Here is an 8,806-nt window from a genome sequence, read left to right as displayed (position 1 = left end):
ATTACGTATCTTTTTTTTTTAAAAGGAGTTGACAATTTTATTTTCACATTTCCCAATACAAATGAAAACTGCATCTTTTTGGCCCCACGTCTCCCCTCCCAAACTATTCTCTTTGATCGGACAGAGGAGTGAGTCTTCTTTATGCTGTTTAGAAAACCCAGCATCACAGCAGCATGATCTCCTGATGAAGCAGAACAGGGAATATAAAACTGATAGAATGAGGCCTCCCCTCTATCCTTATCTGTCTGGTCAAGTCATTCCGGGCCGAGTGGGCACCACCATGTGACGGGCAGGAGGTCTCCTTACTGGGGACCCGGGCATCATTGGCATATGGCCTCCCATGGGTGGCATCATTCCAGGAGCACGTCCCGCTGGCATCATCCCAGGAGGAGGAGGGCCCATCATTGGCATCATGGGAGGGCCCCCCATATGGGGTGCTGGCATCATATCAGGGCGAGGAGGACCTGGAAGACTGGGGGGTGGCGATATCATCGCCCCTGCAGGAGGAGGAGCAGAGAATGGAGTAGGAGGTGTCTTTCCTTGTCGAAAAGCAGCCCTTGTTCTGTCAATCAGGCTGAGCCCGCTCTTCCATCCATTTCTGATAGTCGTCTTTCACAATCTCTTTGTGTTTCCTACCACTGCAGTACGTTTTTCTCACAGATGGAGCGTCATGGGTGAGGTATGTATCACAGTAGTCACAATAAAAATTGGGCATGTTGCTGCAAGCCGTTGGCCACTCCATTCCGTCAACTACATATCTTTACAGTTAACTCGCCTGAAGCATCCTCAGAAAATTTGCATTTATTTTCATGAAGCGTAATTGGAGCTTTGCATTTCAGATCTAGATACCACTGAAGTCAAAAGCAGGGGTTTTCTGTCTACATTTTGATTTGCAATCCACAGAGATGTCAGTGTCCTGTGTTTCAAACACAGCAGAAAACTTTCCCAAATATAGTGTGACATACAACGAAGTCTCAGATCAGAAGCAAAGATATGAGAGAGGACCTAAAACACAATGGTAGGGCCACACTGTTGTCTTAAGAAAGAGACTTCAGGCCAGGCGCAGTGGCTCACGCTTGTAATCCCAGCACACTGGGAGGCTGAAGCAGGTGGATCACTTGAGGTCGGGAGTTTGAGGTCGGGAGTTTGAGACCAGCCTGACAAACACAGAATAACCCATCTCTACTAAAAATACAAAATTAGCTGGACATGGTGGCGCACGCATGTAATCTCAGTTACTCCAGAGGCTGAGGCAAGAGAATCACTTGAATCTGGGAAGTGGAGGTTGCGATGAGCTGACATCGTGCCATTGCACTGCCTGGGCAACAAGAGCAAAATGAAAGAAAGAGAGAGAAAAGGAGAAAGGGAGAAAGAGAGAGAGAGAAAGAAAGGAAAGAAAGAGAGAGAGAAAGAAAGAAAGAAAAAAAGAAAGGAAGGAAGGAAGGAAAGAAAGAAAGAAAGAAAGAAAGAAAGAAAGAAAGAAAGAAAGAAAGAAAGAGAAAGAAAGAAAAGAAAGGAGAGAGAGGGACAGAAGGGAAGGAAGGAAGGGAGGGAGGGAAGGAAGAAGGAGGGGAGGGAAGGAAGGGAAGGGAAAAGGAAGGAAGGAAGGAAGGAAGGAAGGAAGGAAAGAAGGAAGGAAGGAGGGGAGTACAAATGTTCCTATAGGCTTGAACACAATCCATTGTGATTACATAGGAATAGGGAAAGCCAAACTTACTAATTTTGTTATCGGCTAGTGAAGTACCCATTATTACTAATCTGTTTGCTTCTGAGCTCTCCAAATGGAATAAAGCCACGTCTCCTTCCTTCTGTCCATCCGTCAGGGAATGGAAAACAGCTGCAGTCACCCATCCTGTCAGTGCCTACATGGGGGCGGGACGGTAAGTTGTGACATCAGCAGCTCAAACGATCAAGGCTTCCTTCAGCCCTTGGTTGGGAGTGTGGAAGATGGGAGTGACAGTGGCTTTGTAAATGTGAAGGAGGGGCGTCTGCCACTTGTATATCTGGGAACACCCTAGGGAAACCATCAGGCTCCCAAGGATGGAGGGCGAGAGGCAGGAGAAGGCACAGAGAAGGCTCTCCTCTTCCCCTGCCCTCACTGTGCTGCCAGTCATCCTTAAATCAGGTTATCCTGCCTCCCAAATCAAGTACGCTGCCCATTCCCAGGTTGCCAAATCCTACTCCATGTCTTCGCTTGGACAATTTCAGGTATCAACTCTTCTTGGCCAGAGGAAAGTAGATAGGTATTTACCCATCTATGGTCAAGAAATTAAGACCTGGCTCAGGTGCCCAAAAGCAACAATCCTTCCTTTCCTCTCCCACCCTGCGTTTTTCCTTCTTATTTCTAATAAATTACTGTGCTTTCAGAGAGAGCACTCCAAGCTTACAAAATATGGCACAAATCTTCTAGCATAATAAGTAAGACACATCTCAAGGGTAATGTGTCATTGCATGTGAAGAATTAAAAGAGAATTCGAAGTCTACTGAACACCCCTGTTTCTTCCACCATCAGGTTTTGGGGAGCCAGGCTCTGCACCAGGGATCCTAAATCTGCTTCCAGCTTTAGCTTCTTTTAACTCAATACCTACTCATAATGAGTGCTCCAAAAACATTTCTCAGATTGAATCAAATATTTAACTGCTTTTATCCTGTTTTAGTGTGTATTTGAAAGCAAATAATTTGAAAAGCAGTCTCTACCACCGTGAAAAAGGAAGATGCATCCTGATTTGTACTAAAATCTTCCTCTTTACCTTCCTTATAACTACTTTAAAAGAGAACCTAATAATTTAAAATTATACTTCCACTGGTAAGTCCTGGGCCAATAAATTCTTGATTATCTAGAATAAAGAAGCTCTGACTTGAAAAACAATTCTTGGCCAGGCACAGTGGCTCACACCTGTAATCCTAACACTTTGGGAGGCCAAAGTGGGCAGATTATGAGGTCAGGGATTCAAGATCATCCTGGCCAATATGGTGAAACCCTGTCTCTACTAAAAAAAAAAAAAAAAAAAATTAGCCAGACGTGGTGGCATGTGCCTGTAGTTCCAGCTACTCAGGAGGTTGAGTCAGGAGAATCACTTGAACCTGGGAGGTAGAGGTTGCAGTGAGCCAAGATTGCACCACTGCAAACCAGCCTAGGTGACAGAGCAAGACTCTATCTCCAAAAAAAAAAAAAAAAAAAAAAAAAGAAAAGAGAAGAAAAATAATGCTTAAAGCCGTTAACGTCCAAAACATGGAAACCTTTTTTTCATTGTCTGTCAGTTCACCATGAAAGTCTATATTGCTTGAAAGAGTGAGCGAGAGCCTTTGCACCTAAGATCCAGACAGTATTAGCTTCATCAGCCCTTGGAATTATTACATCACGGACAATATAGTATTTTCTCAGTTGGACATTTTGTTTAGCCACTCATTAATCTGAAGATCCAAGTGAGAAATACTTTATTTCTTCATGCCAACAATTGTGAGACACACCATTATTTTATGCACCACTGAAAAGGAAATGTGCTTCTGATGTCATTGTAAGATAGACCATATATCCTGACTTGAAAGAAGTTAAATTCTGAGACGTGTGTGTTAGGAGCGGTGAGATAAAGCATTACCTCCCTGGCTATCAGTTCTTCACAGCCACGTTCCAGAAACCTGAATGCTCAGGCTACGGCACGATCATGGCATCAACCATTCCACCCATGACTAACAGTATCTAAAATTACCGTCAGATTTGTCTTCGGGTGTATCTGTTTCTTTCCTTATTTGACAGATCTTTCTTTGTACCTAGCATACCTGTTAGACATTGTCATATCCTCAAGGGTTCACAGTCTAGAAATGTATAAATTTGGTTTAGGCCGTGGTCAGCAAACCATGGCCCATGTGCCAATTCCAACAGACCTGGTTTTGTAAACTATTGTAGCAAAACCACACCCATATGCTTAATTAGTGCGAACGTCTGCTTTTACAGTACAATAGCAGCATTGTTACAACAAAGACTACATGTTGCCCACAAAGCCTAAAATATTTTCTTTTGTCGTTGTTGTTGTTGAGACAGAGTCTTGCTCTATTCACAAGCTGGAGTGCAGTGATGTGACCTCAGCTCACTGCAACCTCTGCCTCCTGGGTTCAAGCTATTCTCCTGCCTCAGCCTCCAGAGTAACTGGGATTACAGGCATGCACCACCATGCCCAGCTAATTTTTTGTATTTTTAGTAGAGACGGGGTTTCACCATGCTGTCCAGGTTGGTCTTGAACTCCTGACTTCAGGTAATCTGCCTGCCTTGGCGTCCCAAAGTGCTGGGATTCCAGGCGTGAGCCACCACGCCTGGCCAGCCTGAAATATTTTCTAGCTGACCTTTTACAGAAAAAGTTTGCTGATCCTTGGTTTAGGCTAATAGTTTGGGACTATAGTTGGGTCACTTTAAAAACCTTCCTTTTGAAACAAATACCTTATCCATTCAAAGCGGTACAGACTGTTTAAAAAGATAAAGTGGGCAGGAAAGAGAATGAACAAAGAGGACAGGACAGACAGAATAAGCACTAGGGATTATTTAAGACCTTTTCTTACTTTTTCTTTGCCTCTAACATATAGTCTTCTGAGTATTACACGACATTGGTAAGGAGGGAAATATCTATTAACCTGACAATATTGCAATTTAGTAGCAATTCCGGTATTGGTATTCAGGTTTACAAGGGAAGAATTGAATACTTGTAGGTAACATCTGATGTAATGACAATGGACTTGAGTCATTCTTCACTAATCTTCATCAGTGACATCCTCCCAACACCGGCCCTCTGTGCTGTCACTCATGGCTTTATTCAACCAACATTTATTAAGCAATTGCTGTATGCAAGGCATATAGCCTGGGCACTGGGGATGAAGCAGTGAATAAGATAAATCCCCTACTTTATGGAGTTTGAATTTTAGTGGACAGGTACAAAAATAGGTAAAGTAACTATGTGCTGTGTCAGACGATGGTGATACCAGCCATGATGAAACATAAAGCAGGATAAAGAGATAAAAAGTGACAGTGGAGGGGTAGGCGAAAGGGGTGGCAGGAGGCCAGGGAAGGACCCTCTGCCATTTGAGGGAAACCTGAAGAAAGAGGGAATAGGCCGTTAGGATATCTGGAAAGCTTTCTGAGAGTGGAACGAATACATGCAAAGGCCCTGGGGCAGCAGCATTGCTGGCCAGGCTTGAGAAGCGTCCAGGAAGCCTGTGTGCATGCACAAAAGTGAAAGGGAACAAGGCAGGGCCAGGCACAGTGGCTCATGCCTGTAATCTTGGCACTTTGGAGGGCTGAGGCAGGCAGATCACCTGAGGTCAGGAGTTTGAGACCAGCCTGGCCAACATGGTGAAACCCTGTCTCTACTAAAAATACAAAAATTAGCTGAGCATGGTGGAGATCGCCTGTAATCCTAGCTAATCCAGGAGGCTGAGGCAGGAGAATCACTTGACCCCGGGAGGCAGAGGCTACAGTGAGCCGAGATCGCTCCACTGCATTCCAGCCTGGGCACAGAGTGAGATTCCATCTCAAAAAAAAAGAGAGAACAGGCCAGGCGTGGTGGCTCACACCTATAATCCTGGCACTTTGGGAGGCCGAGGCGGCCGGATCACAAGGTAAAGAGATCGAGTCCATCCTGGCCAACATGGTGAAACCCCGTCTCTACTAAAAATACAAAAATTAGCTGGGTGTGGTGGTGTGCGCCTGTAGTCCCAGCTACTCGGGAGGCTGAGGCAGGAGAATTGCTTGAACCTGGGAGGCAGAGGTTGCAGTGAGCCAAGATCGCGCCACTGCACTCCAGCCTGGTGCCTCTGTCTCCAAAAAAACAAAAAAAAAGAGAGAAAGAGAGAGAGAGAACAAGGAGCAGGAAAGGATAAAGTTGGAGGAGCTGGAGGCCAGGCCACGGAGGACTTCGTAGGCCACAGCAAGGGCCTCGGTGTCCTTCAGTGTGAGAGGGGAAGCCATTGGATGGTTTTGGGCAGAGGAGGGCATGATCTGGCAACTGCGTGGGGAGCAGACCGTCGGGAAGCCAGGTGGAAGGAAGGAAACAAGAGGAGGCTAGTGTGATAATTCAGGCAAGAGCTAAAGGCGGCTTGGCTAATACTGAGCATGAGAAAAATGGAAAACGCAGTCACGTTCTGGGTGCATTCCAAAGGTGATGCCTAGAGGATAGCCTAATGAATTGGATGTAGAGTTGCACAATAAAAGAGGTGAGGGGATTAACTCGTTCCTTGTTGTGGGCAATTGACATTTGCTCGTTTCTATATAAGATGTGGACAAATTCATGTTTAGAAACATTGTATATTAACCTAAGCAAAAATGCACGCTTGTCATACAGATGCAACTTTAAGGCCAGTTGTCCAGCCCACTCTTCCAACTGGCTGGCCTTCCCTAAGCCCTTTCTTCTATGAGGAAATTCTGGAGATCCTGGAAATTCTGGGAATCCTGTTATAAGACATACTTCACTCACCCTCGTGGTCTTTATGACCCTTTTAGGAGCAAAAAGTTCCTGTGTCTGCAGTAGTATCAAACGTAAATGACAATTTGTATTTTTCATTACAAATTACTCCTAAAACTAGCATACTAGAGTTTTCATAAACTTTTAAAATTGGCTTAGAATACTATAATATCATTATTTCAGAAAAGGCATTAAAAATTTAATGACTAGGCTGGTGGCTATGGTGCATGCCTGTAATCTCAGCACTTTGGGAGGCCAAGGTGGATAGATGACTTGAGGCCAGAAGTTCAAGATCAGCCTGGCCAACATGGCCAAAAACCCCATCTCTACTAAAAATACAAAAATTAGCTGGTCATGGTGAGGAGCACTTGTAATCCCATACTTGGGAGACTGAGACAGAATTGCTTGAACCCAGGAGGCAGAGGTTGTAGTGAGCAGAGATCATGCCACTACACTCCAGCCTGGACAACAGAGTGAGAATCTGTATTGAAAAAAAAAGAAATGACTAAATTATTTGATTGAATTGAATTAATTAATTTTTTTATTTTTTGAGAGAGTCTCGCTGCGACACCCAGGCTGGAGTGCGATGGCACAATCTCGGCTCACTGCAATCTCCACCTCCCGGGTTCAAGCCATTCTCCTGCCTCAGCTTCCCAAGTAGCTGGTACTATAGGTGTCTGCCACTACGCCTGGCTAATTTTTGCATTTTTAGTAGAGGTGGGATTTCACCATGTTGGCCAGGCTGGTCTTGAACTTCTGACCTCAAGTGATCCACCCAACTTGGCCTCCCAAAGTGCTGGGATTACAGGCGTGAGCCACCATGCCCGGCTAAATTATTTTAAATGAAATAAAACTATGTTCCTTTCAGCTAGCTCTAGCAGTGCTTTTCAAACCTGAAGCTGGCACAGATCACCTGGAGATCTTATTAAGATGCAGATTCTGATAAGCAGGTCTGGAATGGAACCAACATTCTGCATTTTTCACAAGCTCCCAGGTGATGCTGATGCTGCTGGTTCTCAAACTATGCTTTAACAAGTCTTGGGAACCAGCCCAACCCCGTACGTGGGTGCCCTTGGTCCCAGCAGTGACAAGGGATTGAGAAAAGGAAATAAAGACAGAGACACAAGAGTAGAATTTACAGTGTGGGTCCAGGGAACCAGCGCAAGTGTGGAAAAAGTGTTGGCCCCGAGCTCTGGGCTCCAAACACTTTTATTATGTGTATAATCTCATCGATGGTGTGGAAGGGGAGGGTAAAGGGGTCGATAACATAGCTGCTGGGAGAACACTTGAAATCCTTCCGAGACATGCTAAACTATCGCTCTGTGTTTATGACCGATCGTTATCAAGGTGCGGCTGCATCAGCAGTATAGCAGATCAGGAACCACCTGGTCTGACCACACCCAGTGCAACAAGGGGCTTTTACCTCCCGAGCATTGAGGACATAGAGCAATTAAAATCCTGAGGTGTTCCGCGATCTCTGCCCTGCAAGGCTTTTCTCCTCCTTGCCAGCTCCCATCTGCAAAGACCCTCCCGATCTTGTGAGCGCAGGTCGCCTCCCTTCTCAGAGATCTTTGCATAAGCCCTCTTTATGAGGCTCTTATACAGTTTCCATGTTGAGAAGGCATTTGTGAGACCAGAGCAGCATTCCTTGCTCTGCAACCACCCTGAGGTGTTCCCTGGTATTACCGCGCTCTTGGATGGTCTTTACCTTAGGCCTTCTGTTGCCACTTGATTTCTAATTAACTGCACCAATGATGTAGTTTAGTTCAGTGTATAAACTTCAGTGTACTCCGAGTCAAGCAAGCTTACAGTTGTTTAGCTGGAATCAACATAGGTCTCTCCCTGGCCATCTGGACCCACAAACAAGCAGAGATCTAAAAGCGAAGGCTAAGAAGAGACGTTCTTTTATGAAAACGTTCAGTAAATAGGTAAGAACCATTTATTCAAGGAATATGTATTGAGCGCCTGTTGAGAGTCACAAAGTGTGATAGATGCTGGGCTCTCTGCCTCTGAGGGGCAAACTTCATTAAAAAACAATTATAGCAGCCATGGGTGCCAGGATAGATAGGCTCTTGGGGACCAGAGAAAGGGTGGGGCAGGATGAAACGTGTAAGTAGAAAGACGATCCTGAAAAAGAATGGCATGTGAGTTGTGCCTTGAAACACATAAGGAAGGGTACAGCAACAGAAAATGGACTTAGGATTTAAAAAAAGAAGAAGAAGGAAAAGAAAGAAACACAAAAGGAAGATGCCAGGGAAGGGAAAGATGTTCCTTACGCAGGGAGCTGCGGGAGCACAGGCACAGCTCTGATGGCTCATAAATCCCTCTGTAATTGCCGGTTGTTCAGTAACACTGGA

General features: G+C 45.1%; 1 pseudogene; it reads right to left on the bottom strand.

Moving 5' to 3' along the window:
* Positions 1–237: 237 nt before the first annotated feature.
* On the bottom strand, positions 238–737 carry LOC101038703 (U1 small nuclear ribonucleoprotein C-like; annotated as a pseudogene).
* Between the last annotated feature and the right edge of the window lie 8,069 nt (positions 738–8,806).

Source organism: Saimiri boliviensis, chromosome 14 (assembly GCF_048565385.1).
Source record: "Saimiri boliviensis isolate mSaiBol1 chromosome 14, mSaiBol1.pri, whole genome shotgun sequence".
Lineage (NCBI taxonomy): Eukaryota > Metazoa > Chordata > Mammalia > Primates > Cebidae > Saimiri > Saimiri boliviensis.
This window is presented reverse-complemented; position numbering and strand designations above follow the sequence as displayed.